We start from the raw sequence: 21,754 nt of genomic DNA, 5'->3' as shown, positions 1-21,754 counted from the left end.
ATATTTATATATACATAAATATATAGCATATAAATAAAGTATTTATATGCTAATAAGTATTAACTATTATCATTATTTTCATTATTTCATTAATTTCCCCAGATTATAAAGGAAAAAATGGCTAATAGGCATCTTCTCTTCTCTATAGACAAAGTGGTGCTTTTAAAATATAAGTCAGGGGAGGGGAGGAGGAGGCAAAAAAAAAAAAAAAATTAAAAAAAAAAATATATAAGTCAGATCAGGTCCCTCCTCTGATGAAAATCCTTCAGTGGCATCCTATTTCATTCAAAGTCAAAGTCAATACTAGGCCTTACTTGATCTGAACTCCCACTCCCCACACCCCTCTGCTCTCATTTCTTACTATTCCTCCTCTCCCTTACTCTATTCCAGCTTCCACTGGTCTCTTTGTTGTTCCTGGAATGTATCTAGTATGTTCTCACTTTCAGGGCTTTATATTAATAATTGCTGATCTCTCTAGCTGAAATATTGTTTCCCTAGAGTCACAAACCTTTCCTGACCACCCATTATAAAAGAGCAATCACCCCAACCCTTGGCACTCTCCAACTCCTTTACCTTGATTTATTTGTCTCTATAGTACTTATTGGCACCTAACATAAATAACATAAATTTATTTATTGCTGATAATAGAATCTACAGAGCTTAACTAAATATGATTGCTGATTGAAAATTTGTCATATTACTTTACTGTGCTGGCTTAGGAAGCCATGACATGTACTAGCAAAGTTTTTCAATTTTTAAGATTCATCAGGTATTGGAACTAAATGATCAACACTCATGTGTATATATGGTAGTAAAATTCAATGGAAATCAAGCAGGTGGGAGGGAGAAGGGTACAATGCACACTATCTGGGTGATGGACACACTTATAACTCTGATTCAAACTGTACAAAAATAATTCATATAACCAAAATGTTTGTACCCTTGTAATATTTTTTTTTTTAAAAAAGACATATCAGGTAGAATCTTCATGGGGTCAGAATAGATTACATAATATTGAATTAAATGTTTCTGATCCTTTCTTATAGGAAATAACAAAGGATTTTTTAAAAATTGTGGTTAAGGCTTATATATTACCAAATTAGTAGCTCTTTCAATATATAACAAATACTTGACACACATACCTCTTCTGGTAGTGAACTTCAACAAAGAGATCTTTCTATGTGAAGAAGGCTAGAGATAAAAGGGAAAAGAGAACTGGCTTCTACAGGAGAATCCTGAAAATGTTACCTCACACTTTTTGAAAAAACCCTCTTTGAGGATTTTTATGGTATAGAGACTTAGTTTAAGTCTCTCGTGTGTGTGCCCTTTGACTTAGAAAAGGAATCAATTGAAATAAAAAATGTGTCCTGCTTTTCATCAACAGATGAAAGAACAAAACATTAGACTAGCATCACATCTAGGGAAGAGAGAAATATTAGAACATAGATAAAGAGAGATAAACAGGATAAGAGAAGAAATAGTTGTCATGTGAGGCTCAGTCTGTGGGCTACACAGGTACCCAATATCTCAAATATAGTGGTATAAATTGGACTCTTAATAACTAGCAATAGGAACAAACTGATTAAGTTTATAAACACTGATGATTCTTTCTTCCATAAAGGTCTTTGATGATTTGTACTACCCTTCCTTCTTTTGGAATTTCTATTACAAAAATAAGCTGTATGTGGGTTTTGGGTGCATTAGCAAAATATTTTTCTGTTTTTATTTTCCTTTTAAAAAACTATTAAATATTTCAAGCATAAAAAGAGGTAAAAAGAAAAATGCCACGGACACCTGAATAGCCTCCTGTTTTGTAAATGTAACATGTTTCTATATTTGTTAAATTAAAAAAAGTAGGATGTTACAGTTACAGTTTAAGCCTTATGGGAAATCCCTCCTGACCTCATTTCCCTCCCTTCCTATCTCCTGAGATGTAAACTATACCCTTAATTTTTTTTTATTTCAGCATTTTACAGAGGTATAAATGTTTAGGTTACATATATTGCCTTTGCCCCGAGTCAGAGCTTTAAGCATGTCCATCTCCAACACCCTTAATTTGATGTCAATTATTCCCATGCATGCTTTGTAAATTTTAAAAGTTTAAATTAATGCTATGATAGTATACAGAGAATATTCTGCAATAATATTTTCATGCTTGACATGTTTTAGACTTTTATTCTTAATGACACGTGGTTCTAGTTCATTTATTTTAATTGCTATATGTGTTTCATTGAATGAATATTCCCAAATTTACTCATCCATTCTCTTATTGATAGATAATTAGGTTTTCCCAATTTTTCATGATTATTAACAATGTAGCAATTAACATTAACTTTAACTTTTGTTGTGGACATATATGAGTTTCACAAAGGTATATGAGTATCTTTAACTTTCCAGATTTTTCAATTTTCAATAAGGTTTATTTAAAGATCTATCCTCCTCTAGATTTATTCCTCTATACTTTATGGCTTTTATTGTTATAAATGACATTTTGTAAATTACATAAATTTTTTGGTTTTGGTCATAGTTCATGGCATGCAATCAACTTATAGCACTAACTACATATATTAGAAAAGAAGTCTCAATCAATAATCAAAGTTCTACCTCAAGAACCTAGAAAGAAAAGAGCAAATTAAACCCAAAGCAAGCGGAACTCAATAAAATTACAAACAGAAAAACAATAGACAAAAATGAATAAAATGAATAACTGTTATTTTGAAAACATCAAAAAAATTGACACACCTCTAACAATTACCAATGTCAGGAATAAAACAAGGAATATCACTTTATACACTGAAAAAATCAAAAGTTTAATGCAGGAAGGCTATAGATAACTCTATACACATAAATTTGACAATTTACATGAAATGGACCAATTCCTCAAAAAAACATAAACTATCACAACTCACCCAATATAAAATAATCGGAATAGTCTACAACTATTAAAGAAATTTAACTTGTAATTTAAAAACTACCAAAGAAAAATCTCTAGGTCTATTATTTCATTGAAGAATTCTACCAAATGATTAAGAAGACTTAACACAAATTCTATATAATCTATTCCAGGAAATAGAAGAGGAGGTAGCATTTCCTAACTCATTTTTTGGCGGATACCAAAGCCAGACAAAAACGGGGAAAAAAGAAGGAAGTAAAGAAGGAAAACTATAAACCAACAACCCTTATTAACACGGCATAAAAATGCCTAACAAAAGATTAGCAAATACAATTCAGCAATAAGGAAAAAGAATTATACACCGTGACCAACCTGGGTTTATTACAGGGATGCAAGGCTTGTTCAATATTTAAAAAGCAATTATTATATTACTACCATGTCAACAGGCTAGATCACATGATCATATCCACTGATCCAAAGAAAGAACTGACAAAATTTGGTAGCTATTTATAATAAAATGCTCAGAATAACAGGAATAGAGGGGGATTTCCTCAACTTGATAAGAAACATCTATTAAAAAAAACCTACAGCTTACATTGTACTTAATGGTAAAAGACTGAATAGTTTCCCTCTAACACTGGAGAACAAGGCAAGGATATTTGCTCTCATTGCATGTATTTGACAAAGTTCTAGCTAGTGCAATAAGGTAAGAGAAGGAAATAAAAGGCATATACATTGGAAAGGAAGAAGTAAAACTATCCTTATTTATAGATGACATGATTATTTGGGCACAAAAATCTCAAGCAATCTATAAAAAACTCCTAAAACTAGTGAGTTCAGCATGATATAAGATAAACATATAAGAATCAATTGTACTTCTATATACTAGTAATAAACACATGACATGAAAATTAAAAAAAAATACAATACCATTAAAAATCCTTTAAAAAGTGAATATTTAGGTGTAATATAAGAATATAAGATAACACATACAGGACTTGTATTTTGAAAGCTACACAACACTGATAAAAGAAATCAAAGAAGATACAAATGAACAGAAAAACATGTCCATGGATTGGACAACAATGTAAAGATGTCAATGAATACAGGTTTAGTTATAAAAATATCAGAACAATTTTTATGTAGAAACGATTATTCTAAAATTCATATGGAAAGCTAAAGAACTAGAAAAGCTAAAATAATTTTGACAAGGAATGACGTGTGTAGAATCAGTTTAACTGGTTTCAAGACTTCTTTTTATAGCTATAGCAATCAAGATTATGTGATATTCATGGAAGGATTAAAATATAGATAAATGGAACAAAAAACAGAATTCATAAACAGATCTACACAAATATGCACAAATGATTTTTGACAAAGTTACAAAAACAATTCAATGGAGGAATGATAGCCTTATAAAAATGGTGCTGGAAAAACTAGACATCTATAGGTAAAAGAATACATCTCAATCTAAGTCTCACACTTCATATAAAAATTAATTCACAATAAATCACAGATTTCAATGTAAAATGTGAAACTATAAAAAAATTTTAGAAACAAACATTGGGAAAAATTTCCAGATCTAGGTCTAGGCAAAGCATTATATTCTTAGACTTGACATCAGAAACAGGATCTATGAAAGGAAAAATTGCTAAATAGGATCACCAAAATTAAAAACTTTTACTCTGTAAAACAAAGTTAAGAGGATGAAAAGGCAAGCTACATAGCCGGGCGCGGTGGCTCACGCCTGTAATCCTAGCACTCTGGGAGGCTGAGGCGGGCGGATTGCTCGAGGTCAGGAGTTCGAAACCAGCCTGAGCAAGAGCAAGACCCCGTCTCTACTATAAATAGAAAGAAATTAATTGGCCAACTAATATGTATAGAAAATTAGCCGGGCATGGTGGTGCATGCCTGTAGTCCCAGCTACTCGGGAGGCTGAGGCAGAAGGATTGCTTGAACCCAGGAGTTTGAGGTTGCTGTGAGCTAGGCTGATGCCACGGCACTCACTCTAGCCTGGTCAACAAGCGAGACTCTGTCTCAAAAAAAAAAAAAAAAAAAAAAAAAAAAAGGCAAGCTACAAAGTGGGAGAAAATATCTGACAAAAGACTTGTGTCTATACTATATAAAGAACTATTAACATTCAACAAAATAAAAAGCATATAATCCAGTTAGAACACAGGCATCAGACATGGAAAGACATTTCACTAAAGAAGATATATAGATGGCAGATTAACACCTGAAAAGACATTAAGCATCATTAGCCATGAGCCATTAGGGAATGCAAATTAAAACCACAATGAGGCATCATTATACACCTATCAGAATGGCTAAAATAAGAAACACTACCAAATCACCAGGATGCAGAGAAACTGGATTGCTCATGTATTACTAGTAGAATGTAAAATGGTACAGCAATTCTGGAAAATATTTTAGCATTGTGTCAAAAAAAAAAAAAAAACCTAAACATGCAATTACCATACAACCCAGCAATTGCATTCTAGGGCATTTATATCAACAAAATGAATATTTTTCAAACAACAATGGTAAATGAATGTTTAGAGCAGTGGAGTGGGTTGAATGGGGGCTCTCAAAAAGATATGTCCTAATTCCTGGAACCCATAAATGTTACTTTATCGGAAAAGGAGTCTTTGATCCTTAATGTAATTAAGGATCGTGAGATGAAGAGATTGTGTTAGATTATTCAGGTGTGCCCTAAATCCAAATACAAATGTCTTTCATTTTGTAATTTGTAGTAGCCTTATTTTTCTCTAATAAAGCTTTTATCTTAAAGAATATTGGGTCTAATATCAATATATTAACTTTCTTTTTATTAGTGTTTGCCTCATACATGTCTATTTTTTAAATAATTCTAATCTCTCTGTGTCCTAATGTTTCAAGCATGCCTCTTACAAGAAATATCTAGATAAATTTTTAAAGATCTGACAATATGGTTTTTTAATCTGGTAAGATGAGTGTATTTTCCATTTTTGAAAATATTTGAGTATATTTCTATGATCTTATTTTGTGCTTATTATTTTACTTTGCTCTTTCTTAGAACTTCCTTGTCTTTTCCTGCCTCCTGTTAACCTGACAAAGTTTTTTTTTTGTTTAATTAAAAAAATTGTTTGCCGGGCATGATGGCACACACCTATAATGCCAGTGACTTGGGAGGCTGAGCCAGGAGGATCACTTGAGACCAGGAGTTTGAGACTACCCTGAGTAACATAGCAAGATCCTATCACTAAAAAAATAAGAAAAATTAACTGGGTATGGTGGTGCATGCCTACAGACCCAGCTACTTGGGAGGCTGAGGTGGGAGGATCACTTGAGCCAAGTAGTTTGAGGCTTCAATAATCTATGATCACACCACTGCACTCCAATCTCAGCAACAGAGCAAGAACTATCTCAAAAAAACGTTGTTTATATTAAATATTGAGGGAATAAAAAATCAATAAAATATGGGTAAGATATCTCTTTGTCTTGACTTTAATAATATGATTAATTATATTAATTAATTGATATTAGATGAATCCTGCAAAAATTGAGAGAGATATGTTAAACCTTTTCCAAACAGATTGATTAATTTGTCTAATTTTCCTTAGGGTCCTATCAACTTCTGCTTCATTTATTTTTAGACTGTCTTATTGTGTGCATTCAGAAAGGCTTTATTTTTCTAGTGAATTGTAATTTTTATACTTATGTAGTGACTGTCTTTATCTCTAAAACTGCCTTTCCCTTTAAGTCTACATGAAATTTATATAGCCCCTCAAACTTTTTAAAAATTTGCTTGTCATTGTCTATTAGTAATGCCATAGAAATTTCTGTACAAATACCTACTTTATCATAATCCAAAATTAATAAATAACTAAATATCCAATCCTTTCTGAACACTGGAGAAAACAATGTTTAATTTCCATCACTTTGCAGCCTCATTATAGGCTTCTGCTCTCATAATTTTTAGCTCTATTTGTTTTTAACCACAGTATTTTACTAGTATCAATTGTACAATTTTTGTCTAGATTTACACACAATTTTATCAATTTGTCTGTGCTTCATTCATTTTCTTTTTTTTTTTTTTTCTTCTCTGAGACAGGGTCTTGCAGAGTTAAGTGCAGTGGCATCACCTTAACTCACTGTGACCTCAAACTCTTGGACTCAAGTGATCCTCCGGCCTTAACCTCCTGAGTAGCTGAGACTACAGGTTTATTCATCCTTGAATTTCACATCTTCCACTTGGAATTATTCTCTTTTACCTGAAGTATTTTTTTTTTATTTCAGCATATTATGGGGGTACAGATTTTAAGGTTTCAATAAATGCCCATTTTCCCCCTTTCCCCACAAGTTTGAGTCTCCAGGATGACCACCCCCCAGATGGTGCACATCTCACTCATTATATATGTATATACCCGCCCCCTTCCCCCCTCCCACCTGCCCAATACCCTATTACTGTAGTACCATGTGACCACTTAGGTGCTGTTCAGTTAATACCAATTTGCTGGTGAGTATATGTGGTGCTTGTTTTTCCATTCTTGGGAAACTTCCTTCACTTAATAGTATGGGTTCCAGCTCTAACCAGGAAAATATAAGATGTGCTATATCACCATTGTTTCTTAGAGCTGAATAGTACTCCATGATATACATATACCACATTTTATTAATCCATTCTTGGATTGATGGGCACTTGGGCTGTTTCCACAGCCTTGCAATTATGAATTGTGCTGCTATAAACATTCGAGTGCAGGTGTCTTTTTTGTAGAGTGTCATTGGATCTTTTGGGTAGATGCCCAGCAATGGGATTGCTGGATCAAATGGTAGATTCATTTATATCGCTTTAAGGTATCTCCATATTGCTTTCCACAGAGGTTGAACTAGTTTGCAGTCCCACCAGCAGTGCAGAAGTGTTCCTCTCTCTCCGCATCCACGCCAGCATTTATTGTTTGGAGACTTTTTGATAAAGGCCATTCTCACTGGGGTTAAGTGATATCTCATTGTGGTTTTGATTTGCATTTCCCTGATGATTAGAGATGTTGAGCATTTTTTCATATGTTTGTTGGCCATTCTTCTGTCTTCTTTAGAAAAGTTTCTGTTCAAGTCCTTTGCCCACTTTTTAATGGGGTTATTTGATTTTTTCTTCCTGATTTTTGTGAGTTCTAAGTATATTCTAGTTATCAGTCCCTTATCGGATGCATAGGATACAAAAATTTTCTCCCATTCTGTAGGTTGTCTGTTTACTTTCATGACCATTTCTTTGGCTGTGCAGAAGCTTTGTAGTTTGATCATGTCCCATTTATTTATTTTGATTGCCTTTGGGGACTTCTTCATAAACTCTTTGCCCAGGCCAATGTCTAGGAGAGTGTTTCCAACTTTTTCCTATAGAATTCTAATAGTTTCATACCTTAGGTTTAAGTCTGTTATCCAGCGTGAGTTGATTTTTTGAGAGGTGAAAGGTGTGGGTCCTGTTTTAGCCTTCTGCAGGTGGCTATCCAGTTTTTCCAGCACCATTTATTGAAAAGGGATTCTTTTCCCCAGCGTATGTTTTTGTCTGCTTTGTCAAAGATTAGATGGCTATATGAGGATGGTTTTATATCAGGATTCTCACATCTGTTCCACTGGTCAATATTCCTATTTTTGTGCCAATACCATATTGATTTAATTACTACAGCTTTGTAGTATAGTTTGATATCTGGTATATTAATGCCTTCCATTTTGTTTTTGTTGCCTAGAATTGCTTTTGATATTCGGGGTCTTCTTTGGTTCCATACGAAGCGTAAAATTATTTTTCTATATCTGTGAAGAATGCTGATGGGATTTTAATAGGTATTGCATTGAATCTGTAGATCAGTTTGGGTAGTATAGACATTTTGATGATATTGAGTCTGCCGATCCACGAGCATGGTATGGATTTCCATCTGTTTACATCCTCTGCTATTTCCTTCCTCAGTGTTTCATAGTTTTCCCTGTAGAGGTCTTTTACGTCCTTGGTTAAGTATATTCCTAGGTACTTTAATTTCTTTGTTGCTATTGTGAAGGGAATTGAGTCTTTGATTTGGTTCTCAATTAGATTGTTGTTGGCATATATGAATGCCTCTGATTTCTGTGTATTGATTTTGTATCCTGAGACTTTACTAAATTCATTGATCAGTTCCAGGAGTTTCTTGGTTGAATCTTTGGGGTTTTCTAGATATAATATATCATCAGCAAACAGTGAAAGTTTGATCTCTTCTGCCCCTATTTGGATACCTTTAATTCCATTTTCCTGTCTGACTGCTGTAGCCAAGACTTCCAGCACTATATTGAACAGAAGTGGAGATAGTGGGCAGCCTTGTCTGGTTCCAGTTCTAAGTGGGAATAATTTCAATTTTTCCCCATTCAGTATGATGTTGGCTATGGGTCTGTCATATATGGCTTGTATCATTTTTAGGTATGTCCCTTCTATGCCTATTTTCTTAAGTGTTCGTATCATGAAAGAGTGTTGAATTTTGTCAAAAGCTTTTTCTGCATCTATTGAAAGAATCATGTGGTCTTTGTTTTTGCTTCTGTTTACGTGGTGAATTGCATTTATAGATTTACGTATGTTGAACCATCCCTGCATCCCTGGGATGAAACCCACTTGGTTGTGATGGATTTTTTTTTGATAAGCGTCTAGATTCGGTTAGCTAAGATTTTGTTGAAAATTTTTGCATCTATATTCATTAGGGATATTGGTCTGTAGTTTTCTTTTTTTGTTGCATCCTTTCCTGGTTTTGGTATCAGAGTAACATTCGCTTCATAAAAGGTGTCGGGGAGGTTTCCATTCTTCTTGATGTTGTGGAATAGTTTCTGCAAGACAGGTACTAGTTCTTCTTTGTAAGTGTGGTAAAATTTGGGTGTGAAACCATCTGGACTGGGACTGTTCTTTTTAGGGAGATTTTTAATTGCTGTTTCTATTTCAGCTCTTGAGATTGGTCTGTTCAGGGAATCTATTTCTTCCTGGTTGAGCCTAGGGAGGCTGTGTGTTTGTAGAATTTGTCCATTTCTTCCACATTTTCCAGTTTGTGTGCATAAAGATTTTTGTAGTATTCATAAATTGTATCTTGTATCTCTTTGGGATCAGTTGTGATATATCCTTTTTTGTTCCTGATGGAGCTTATTAGAGATTTCTCTTTTCTGCTTTTCGTTAGCTTAGCCAATGGTATGTCAATTTTGTTTATTTTTTCAAAGAACCAACTTTTTGTTTTATTAATCTCCTGAATAGCTTCCCTGTTTTCAATTTCATTTAGTTCTGATTTGATCTTGTTGATTTCACTTCTTCTGCTGGGTTTGGGGTTGGTCTGTTCTTCTTTTTCCAGCTCTTTGAGTCGTTTCATTAGATTGTCTATTTGTGATCTTTTTGTCTTTTGGTTATAGGCATTTATGGAGATAAACTTTCCTCTCAGAACTGCTTTAGCTGTGTCCCAGAGGATTTGATAACTTGTCTCTTCATTGTCATTTTCTTCATAGAATTTTTACTTTCCATCTTGATTTCTTCATTTATGAAGTAATCATTTAGTAGGAGGTTGTTTAATTTCCACGTTTTTGTGTAGAAATGTGAGTTTCTATTAGGGTTGATTTCTAGTTTTATTCCACTGTGATCCGAGAAGGTACATGGTAAGATTTCTATTTTTTTAAATTTCTTGAGATTTACTTTGTGTCCTAGGATATGGTCAATCTTAGAGAATGTCCCGTGAGCTGATGAGAAGAACGTATATTTAGTGGATTTTGGGTAGAATGTCCTGTAGATGTCAGTCAGACCCAATTGTTCCACGGTTTTGTTTAAATTAATTACTTCTTTATTAATTTTCTGTTTGGAGGATCTGTCTCGTGCCGTCAGTGGGGTGTTGAAATCTCCGGTGATTATGGAGTTGCTATTAATCCATTTGCTTAGATTCAGTAAGGTTTGCTTTATGAAACTGGGTGCACCTAAGTTGGGTGCATATATATTTAAAATTGTTATCTCTTCTTGTTGAACTGTGCCCTTCACCATTATATAATGACCCTCTTTGTCTTTCACTACTTTTGTTGGTTTACTAAATCGTCTGAAATTAGAACTGCCACACCAGCCTTCTTTTGGCTTCCACTTGCCTGGAATACTGATCTCCACCCTTTTACTTTGAGTCTATATGCATCCTTGCAGGTTAGATGTGTTTCCTGAAGACAGCATATACTTGGCCTGTATTTTCTTATCCATTCAGCCAGCCTATGTCTCTTGAGTGGAGAGTTTAAGCCATTCAGATTTATTGAGAGAACTGACAGGTAAGGTAGATTACTGTTCATTCTGTTGGGTTGGATATTGTTGCTTTGATTTCTCTCTTGAGCCATTGTATTATCTGGCCTTTAATCTTTGGGTTTTGGTTGTTTTTATATTCATGAGTTTTTATTATGGGGTTCCGTGCATAACACTGTTTTGAGTACTTCTTGTAGGGCTGGTCTTGTCTTGGTTAATTCTCTGAGACTTTGCTTGTCTGAAAATGTCTTTATTTCTCCTTCATATATGAAGCTTAGTTTTGCAGGGAATAAGATTCTAGGCTGGGCATTGTTTTGTTTCAGAAGAGTGAGAATGGGGCCCCAGTCTCTCCTTGCTTGTAAAGTCTCATTAGAGAAGTCTGGTGTTACTCGAATTGACTTTCCCTTGTATGTCACTTGTTTCTTTCGTCTTACAGCTCTTAGAAGGGCCTCTTTAGTTGATATTTCGGTCAGTCTGATGACTGTATGTCGTGACATCTTCCTGTTTGCATTGAATCTCCCAGGGGTCCTCTGAGCTTCTTGAACTTGTATATTGAGATTTTGAGCAAGGCCTTGGAAATTTCCCTCTATTATATCTTCAAATAGCTTGCCCAACCCTTGAGTGTTGTCTTCTTCCCCTTCTCGTAACCCTATGACCCTCACATTAGGTTTCTTCACATAATCCCACATTTCTTGTAGGCTTTGCTCTTTTCTCTTGTTTCTCTGCTCTATCTCTGTGATGGTTTTATTTAGTTGGAGGGTGTTATCTTCAAGCTCTGAGATTCTTTCTTCTGTTTGATCTACCCTGTTCTTGAGACTTTCCACTGTATTTTGTAGTTCCCTGAATTGATTCTTCACTTCCAGGAGTTCGGTTAAACTTTTCTTCATTGTGTCTATTTCTTTAGTGAACTTTTCTTCTAGGTCCTGGAGGCTTTTTGTGGTTTCTTTGTGTTGGTTATTGAGTTGTTGCTGCAGGTCGGTGAGTGTTCTTATGATCCACATACGAAATTCCTCTTCTGTCATTTTGGTTGCCTGATTTGGGTTGGTGTCCGTTTCTAGGGGGCTGGTGCTCCTCTTTGGGGATGTGTTTTCCATTTGGTTCTTCATATTTCCTGAGTTCCTTCGCTGATTTCTTCCCATGTTGATCAGTTGTTGTTTCTTTCCTTTAGGTTTTTGTTTGGGTATTCACACGCTTTGTTTAGTTTAAAACTTTCTTTAGCAAAGATTGGCTAGTATCAAATTCTCTCAATTTCTAATGTATAAAAATGTTTTTTTTCTTCTTGCTTTAATAAAATACTTTTGATGAATTCTGGCTGACAGTATTTTCTCTCAATACCTTGAAGATCTCATTCTAGTCTCCTGATTCCACTGCTGGTGTTAAGAAATTGGCTAATATCTGCTCCTTGAAGATAACCTGTCTTTTTGCTCTACCTGTTTTTTAAATCTCCTCCTTGACTTTATTGTTCTACAGTTTCACAATATTGTTTCTAGCAACAAATTTATTTCTCTTGCTTATAATTCATTGGAATTCTTGAATGTGTAGATTGGTGTCTACAGATTCTGGAAAGTTGTCAGCCATCGACCATGCCCCATTCTTTGTCTCTTCTCTCTTAAATCTTTAATTAGACATAATATAGATTTTTTCATTCCATTTTCCATGTCCCTTAAACCTTTGATATTTTCCATAGATTTGTCACTCCATTCTATTATGAATAATTTCTTCAGATACATGTTTTAGTTCAGACAGTTTCCCCTTCGCTGTTTCTTATCTCAGTTAAACCTGTTCTTGGAGCTTCAGATTTTACTTATGATATTTTAATTATTAGAAATTGCTTTTTTCTTCAAAATCCATTTGCAGTTATTTTCAGTCCTTTTATTCTTAAAAAACTAAGTAAATTTACTTTAAAGTAAATTTCTTGGCTTGAAGATTTTCAGATCACAAATAATATACATTAGGGACCTACATTATACCTGGTTTGTGGCTATGAATTTTCAGGAAATATATCCACTCCCTCTCCCTAGTCTCTCCACAGAGCCGCAAGTTTAGAGACAGCCATTTTCATTTCCTTCTTGAGGATGTGGGTACAGAAAGGGTTTATTTTTACTCCACACTTATACTGATATTTTATCCCTTTGGGTTCTCAGCTTTAAGGAGATATTTACATGGGCAGTTCCTGGATTTTGGGTCCTGTTTATTATTCCTTGGAAAGTCATAAAAACCAATTTACCAAATGTCTTCAAGGCAAAAGCTGGTTGCAATGTTTTGCTTACTTGACTTAGGTTCTTGCTTTCTCTTTGCCTTAGGCTTGAATTTCCCTTACTTTCTTACCACGAATATAAAAAATCTTACTCATCATTTAAAATTTTTTTAGTGGGAAGCTGGTGTTTGTACTTAGTACTTAGTTTGTACATTTCCAGAAATAAAATTATTCTTCTAAATTAGCTTTACCCCACTCTTTTCCCTTTATTTATACTTGCTTGAAAGTCATATACTGACATTTTATTTTTTAGTAGATAGATATACTTAAGCTTTTACCATTGAAAACTGACAAAAATCTAATGTCAATCAATGTATTTTCCTTTCATATAATACAAGGTATTTCTGACTCTTAAAGCAAAATCTTCCTCTTTCTAACATGGTATTATTGTCCAGCATTTTCGTTTCACTCTTATTTTCCTTTTTTTAAAAACACTTTTCATTTAAAAATAACTGTAGATTCACAGGAAGTTGCAAAAGTAGTATGTAAAAGGCTAAAAACCCTTCATCCAGTTTCCTCTAATTGTTACATCTTAAGTAACTATGTAAAATACCAAAACCAGAAAATTAACACTGGTGTGACATGTGTGTATAGGTCTAAGTCACTTCATCACATTAGATTCATGTAACTACCACTGCACTCAAGACATAGAATATTCTGTTATCACAAAGTTCTTTCTCATGCTATTTCCTTATACCACCCCCACTCCTCTCCATCCCTCCCCAACCTTAACTCCTGGCAACCACTAATGCTCTCTTTCACTATAATTTTGCCATTAGTTTATGTAACCTTTTGAGATTGGCTTTTTTTTCACTCAGTATAATGGCCTTCTTCTTTCTAGGCTCACTCTACTACTTGAAATAATTTTTCAGTAATTCTTTTAGAAGAGTTTATAAGTAAGTGGACTCTTTCATACCTTATTTATTCTTAAAATGTATTTATTATGTCTTCATTCTTGAATAATAACTTATGCAACATTATGTATGAGTCAGATAAAGAGAAACAATTCCAGGTATTAATATTTAAAGTTAAAAGGTATTTAATACAGATATTTAGGTGTTATAAAATTGTTGAGAAAACTCTCAGTCACTTCTTCACCAAATATTATTTCTCCTTCATTCTTCGATAGTCTTCATCTGGAACTCCTATTATATGTATGTTGGATTCCATTTCATATTTTCTATCTCTGTAATGCTATACTCCCTTCAAGGTAATTTCCTCAGATTGATCTTCTGGTTGTTAATTCTCTCTTCACTGGCCATATCTTCATTTTTTAGATGTTCTTATTTTACGCTTTGGTTATTTTGCTTAAAAATATTCTATACTTTTTTATCTGAAGTTAATAGAGGATAATACTGGTGTATCTTGGTTCTACTGACTTTTCTTCATGTTTCTTTACATATTTTATAACTTTTGGAAAGCAAGCCCATGCTAAGCAGTACATTTTCTGAAAGAAAACAATGTAGCCTGGGCTGAGAATTTGCCCTTCTAAAATGGCTTTTGTCTTATTAGCTTCTGTAAGGTACCTCAAGAGTATTAATATTCCATAACTACTTGCAGGTTGATTTCTCAGCAGAGGAACTAGGCAACAGTGTAAATTTAAACCTCAAACCGAAAATAGGGTATGTCTATGATTAGAAATTTGTGGGGAAGCTTGTTTTTTTAAAACCCACTTAGACACAGAAGTCGAGGCTGAGAAAAAATTTTCTTTTTAGTCTTTTTATGCTGGAGATCAGCATTTTTTGTTTTTAAATACTCTATTATTTGATAATGCTCCCAGGGTTACTGCTTAACATTGGTGTTTTAGTTCTAACTCTGTTCATTACATAGGCCCCAGATCTTGTCTCCTAATCTTGACAGGCTGTTAAATCTGTATCCTTGGGCTAGGACATCCCCTGTTGCCATTCCCAAGGTAGTCCATGTTAGTACTCATGCTTATCACTCTATTTTCTAAACCCTCTACAATTTTAGGTCTTGAGAACTTTTTCTTTCTCATAAGCACAGCTATATATCCAAAAGAGTATTTGTTGCATTTTTATCTAGCATTTCTGGATGTTTAGTAGTGGGAGAATTTTCAAGTTAATACTAATTTGCCTGTCCAAGAACTCTCTTATAAATCTTTTTATTCTTCATAAATGTGATGTGTAACTGACAGAATTACTATTCCTTACCACTATTTCCTTTCCTTCCATTATTTACCAGTATTCCTTTCCTTCATTATTTTTCTCAAGATTTTATTTCCCAAATCCTTCATTATAGGTTTATGAATTTCATATTTTACAGACTTCATTTAAACTAACATAATTTTCTCACAATGACTATAATATACTTTTAATAGGTACAGTAATCCTGCACTCAGGTTCTTTCTCCTTCTATTTGCCACATGTGAATCTGCCAGTCATCTTTTTACCACTGAAGTTCTTGCTATGTCATTTCACTGCAAATGGGGCTGTAAAGACTTTATTTTGATCATTCTTATCATGTTAAATTCTTTTCTTCTTTCAATAGTTATATTCCTTTATGCTGTCCACTAAATAAAGCAGTGTTGAATGTGGGTAGCACATAAGATGATTCTTATTTGCTACTACTACAGTCTGCTTCATTTCTCATAACTCATTAACATGAGGAAGATTTGCCTAAGGATTATAGTTTCTGGAAGGAAATACAGAAATTGCTCCATATATACTTCTTTCATCATACTTCTGCCATATTCACATGCATTAGTAGTATACCATGTATTTATTAATATTAAAAATATATATACAATCCAATTTTGTAATAATTTTCTTCATATTTACATATGTATAAAATTACATTCACAGGAATCTTCTCCCTCTTACAACTCAATACTATCATCTGTCTTCAGTGAAATCTCTGCAAAACCTAGTATAATGTTAAGAATCTAATGGATATTTTATAAATATTCATTTGGGACAATCATGATGATCTCACACACGGCTTTTGGAAGTCATTTTCAGAAATCATCACCTATTCTTTGACATAGATTAAGAAACTTTCCCCGAGAAGAGATGACTGCTTTTCAGTCATAGAAGAAACAAAAATACAGCAAAAACAAATGAGATGGAGTCTTTTTATTTTTTAAGGTAAAGATCTAGTGTACTATAGCATTAGGCACCATGAACATTTTGGATAAATAGAACTGTATTGAAACTCCAATTAGTGACATATAAAACTGTACATGTTTTAAAATTTTTCCATATACTATAGTGCACTAAGAAATTCAGACCCGTGGTTTTAAATACAGTAGTATCTAAGCACTGATATAGGGCTGTAATTATGTCAAAGGACATTTTATGAACATCAGTAGTAAAGATTCAAACTCACTGCAGTAAGCTGATTAGCAATGCTAATGTGCACACTATACAGTCATATAATTAGAAAGAGTTTTACTCACAGTGATGTTGAGGTTATGGGGTTAGGACAGTTTCCATTTCAAAAGACAGAGGAATCCAGGTTACCAGTACTGGAAAAAGTAAATCATCTCATTTAAGCTGTTAAAAATATCATAGTTTATTTAAATAAAAATAACTTCTATCTTTCCTTGTGAAAATTAAGATAATTATCAATTAATTCTTCCCCAGCTAAAGGAGATTTCAAAAAAAGCAGACCCTCAATAGGCACGATAGCTAAAGAATCTCTTCCATGTAAAACTATATTAGTACAACTAAGTCATCACCTTATTGTTCACTTAAGAGAGAATGGAGCTTGATTAGAGAAAAAAATCATGAAAATGTTCATTCCTTCTAAAATAGAAAGATGTACAGGGAGATGTAGAGGTGGAAAAGAGGAGAGAAGTCAGTAACAAACACTTGGTTATAATGATGATAAGAATCCACTTTCTTTGTGTAATTTTGCTAGTGTTCTTTCTTTGTATCCCTTCACAGACACAATGATCAACAAAACATCCTTAGATTTGGTGGTCTGTAATTAGCTAAAATATATAGTTATCTTTGCTTTACATGGAAAAGAACATTAGCTGACCGCTTATAATATTTGCAGATGATTCCACTCTGAAAATTCAGGTGTAAATACACTTAAATTTTAGAAATATGCTCTTTTATTTCTGACAAGATTTATCACAATTGGGAACATGTCACCCTCATCATGATACTTTGTGGTGGGATAAAGAAGTGTTGTCACTCTGCTTTAGAGTAAGAAACTGGATCATTTCTTTTAAGTCTTGTGATTATATTTAAATCTTATATACATGCCCTGAAATGAAAAGGCATTCTCATAAATCCTTGCATTATGTAGGAAAATGTCAACAGCAGCTTTAACTAACGTTCTTAGAGACAAAAAGAAGCCCAAAGAATCTGCTTTTCAGAAACACTAGATGCTAAGACACACACACACACACACTCACACACACACATAAGCACACACATGCTTCCTTAGAGAGCTATTTCTATTTTCATAATATGGTTAAGTTAGGATTATCCAAGGAAAAAATTTCAAAGGATTTATCATTTAACACTTCAATGGAGTTACTAATAGGAATTATATTGAAGTAGGTCATGCCAAATCCACCCTCAAACTACAAAAGATCCCACATAAGTCAGCAAACATTTCAAACACAATAGCTACAAAAACCTCACAATTATCACCAGTGTATGTGGTCTACTATGCTAAGAATCAAAAGATTTGAATTGTACCCCAGATTTCCAATTACTATCTTACTAATAACTCAGTTAATCACCTATAAAATAAGTGGATAGGTCACATTATGAAGGTTAATATAGTCATATTAATAATAAAATAAAAATTTGCCTTTCTCTTAATACATGATACATCCTCCTATTATTTTAACCACAAAATAAACAAAGGCTAGAAAAACATGAATTCGAGCTGAAGATATTGAAGGAAATTTCTCTTACCTAAATGGAACATAGAAATCATTTCCCAAGATGCAAATTCCTGGAGTTCTCCAACCTTTTGGGAACTGCTTTCTAAATCATTCACATAGAAGGTACTGTAAAGAGCTATTTAACACTAATAATGAAATCTGAAGAGGATCATTTGTCAGGCCTTCTTCATTGACCTGTACATACATGTCCCAAGTTAATTTGTAGGGGAGAAAAAAGTCCTATAAGCTAATACTATTCCTCAATGAGAAAGCATTCTGAGAGTATGCCCTAAAGAAATAAAAATATGTGATGCTTTTTATGAAATCTTCTATTTATGAACTAAGCATAAGATGTCAAATGGTCCTTGACTGGCATTCTAACTTTACATAGAAAGTTCTTAGTTTACAATTCTTAAACTATGAGAACCAAATAAGTACTTGCTGTTTCTCAAGTTACTCATTCCTATTTTTGGCTGACAGCATTTCTGGCTTGAGCTGTGTTCGTAAGCTTTAACATATTTTGGCTATTACAAATTACTCTGGGCTGAAACTACAGCCAAGGTGATAACTTTTCTGTCAGTTTACTAACATCGAATTACTCAAATATGTTCAATCACTTGTGATTCAGAGGGCACGTGGGAGGGTGGAGAGGGAGAAGGGAGACTGAAGTGGAGGGAGGAACAGATGGAGGGAAGGAGGGTTAATAATAATACATTATTTCTAAAAATTATTTCTATCATTGAATTAAATAAACTAAGTTTTAAGTTTAGCCCTAACCCCAAACTTGTTTTTTTTATTATTATTTTTTTTTTTTTTTGAGACAGAGTCTCACTTTGTTGTCCAGGCTAGAGTGAGTGCCGTGGCGTCAGCCTAGCTCACAGCAACCTCAAACTCCTGGGCTCGAGCGATCCTCCTGCCTCAGCCTCCCTAGTAGCTGGGACTACAGGCACGAGCCACCATGCCCGGCTGATTTTTTATATATATATATCAGTTGGCCAATTAATTTCTTTCTATTTATAGTAGAGACGGGGTCTCACTCTTGCTCAGGCTGGTTTTGAACTCCTGACCTTGAGCAATCCGCCCGCCTCGGCCTCCCAAGAGCTAGGATTACAGGCGTGAGCCACAGCGCCCGGCCCAAACTTGTTTTTAAGAGTTTTTATATTTTATCTGTGACGAATTATATTTATTTTCATTCTTAGTCAAAGAGGCTATATTGTCTTTATTTTAATAGACTTCTATGGAAGCATGTGGATTGCATAAAAAATCAGCAACGTGACAGCTTTTTGTTGTTGTTGTTGTTAAGGGTTTCACTTTATTCTACTTCTGAGACAGTAAGGTCTATCACCAAAAGCCAAAATGCAAGCTAAAGCATCTAAATGGAATATTCAGGAAAGCATCTTATAGTTCTTTCAGCATTCTTTTGAATAAGATTCCTTCCTTCTTATGTCCCTCATCTAACTCTGACTCCATTCTCTTGAATAAATGAAAACTAAAATTCTTATTTTCACTTCAAATCTATGACTTGCTGTTAATTGTGGGACCTGATGAATCCTGTTGAGTGAAAATATATTTATATCTTCATTCAACAAACAATTTCTAGCAATGGAAAGGAAGAAGCAAAATGGAATACTTTTGTGCATTTAAAATCATAATGAAAAAGAATATCATATATAGGATATTTTCATGTAACAAAACCAGTCAAACTACCAAATTGCTTCATTCTCCTTTGCAAGATGGGCACTGCTATAGTTCTGCTTCTTTACTTAGGAAACAAAACACAAGAAAATGGAAGGTTATTCCCACAGGAGAAGGGACAAGATGACAGCTTCGCTTCCCTTTGTACCTTCCCACTTTTCTAAAAGCTGGGGAGGGATCTAGGCAGCCTGTGTCTACGCTCATTGCCCTCAGAAGCATGGAAGACTAAATCATTCACATAGAATGTATATATGAGAGGATTGGTTCTAGAACCCCCTGCAGATACCAAAGTCCATGGATGCTCAAGTCCTTACATAAAATGGTGTAGTATTAGCATATAACACACACATTTTCCCATTCGGGGGTAGGGAACCTGCAGCCTTCTTATTTCAAGTTTCTTCTTTTTAAGCACCAAAGGAGGCAAGAAAAGCTTCATCTTTTTCTGTTGCACCCCTTTTAATAAAAGGATTTGTTCTGCAAAATTTGGATTCAGTTAAAAGGCCACATTTAAGGACGTAAAAGGCTACATTTCACTTTAAGGCTGCAGGTTCCCTATCCCATAAAGTCTGTACATGTTCAGTACAGATAGAACCATCCATTTTTTTCCCAAATATTTTCAATCTGCAGTTGGTTCAGTACATGAACATGGAACCCATAGATATGGAGGGCTGACTATATGTATCATATATATTTTTCATGCATGATCTTTTTCATTATATGAAAATATACATACATATATGGAACTATATCTATATTGATATATTACCCCTTATCTTGATCTTATCTTGAACTCAGCATTATGTTGATCTTTATAATAACTCTATCATTTAAGCAGGGGAAGAAATGGTATTTCCATTTATAGATGAGATAAGAAAAAGATTCAGAAAGTTAAGTGACTGCTCCAAAGTTTCAAACCCATTAAGTGACAGAGCAAAGACTTAAACTAGTAAGATAATCTTTTCAGTATGCTTCACTGTTATAAAATTATATGCACATCTAGAAATGTTCAATGAAGACTTAATACTTGATACTTCCTTGTACAGTTAAAACAAATGAACTTTAAAGGAAAAAAAAATCACTGACCAGTGACATATACTGCAATATAAATCACTTTATAAATGACAGGAAAAGTCTTATTCAACTAATAAGAATAATTAAGCAGTGTAAGAGCACTGAGACCAACTATGTTTAATAACTGAATTTCTCCCCTTAGGTTTTTTTTTTTTTAATCTTTTGAAGATATGTTGATTTCTCTGTCTGAATTAAGGTACATAATGCCTGTTAAGGTCAAGAGAGAAGAATATTTCTTGGTGACGGTATTATGGATCACCTAGAAGGGCCTTATGAGACCTAATTTATGAAGATAGACATTCACATCATCTCTCCTTTTGTTCATGTGAACATCATCACATTGTCTGGCTGTTTTCCACCATACGATCTCCAAAGAGTTCTATGTTGTCCCCACTTTATTACTATTTTTTTCTAACATCTCTCCATCAATATCTCACTCTCTCCCTATTCTTCTCCCTCATTATCTCTCCTACATTCTAAGGAGTCCCAACATTATACGGAAATTAAATAAAAGGCATAAGTATAGCTATAGCACAAGCAAGCCTACCAAAACTTGGAGGCCAGACTGTTCCCAGGAAACCAACCTGGAAACAATAATGATAATAACATATATTTGGATAATATTTTAGAGATTCCTATTATATATTTAAAATTTATTAAATATTAGAGTATTAGCCTTTAGAAATACTGTATTAACAATACAACATATATAAAAGACAGGATAAAGATGGG

General features: G+C 33.9%; 1 long non-coding RNA gene across 1 annotated transcript in view; it reads right to left on the bottom strand.

Annotated features, from left to right (window-relative positions):
- LOC105859038 (uncharacterized) overlaps positions 1-21,754 on the bottom strand; it is a 219,957-nt gene that overhangs the window by 102,391 nt on the left and 95,812 nt on the right. Inside the window, exon 3 of the long non-coding RNA XR_012913694.1 lies at positions 16,808-16,876. This is a non-coding gene — a long non-coding RNA (uncharacterized LOC105859038). The remainder of the gene's footprint in view (positions 1-16,807; positions 16,877-21,754) is intronic.

Source organism: Microcebus murinus, chromosome 20 (genome assembly GCF_040939455.1).
Source record: "Microcebus murinus isolate Inina chromosome 20, M.murinus_Inina_mat1.0, whole genome shotgun sequence".
Taxonomy (NCBI): domain Eukaryota; kingdom Metazoa; phylum Chordata; class Mammalia; order Primates; family Cheirogaleidae; genus Microcebus; species Microcebus murinus.
This window is presented reverse-complemented; position numbering and strand designations above follow the sequence as displayed.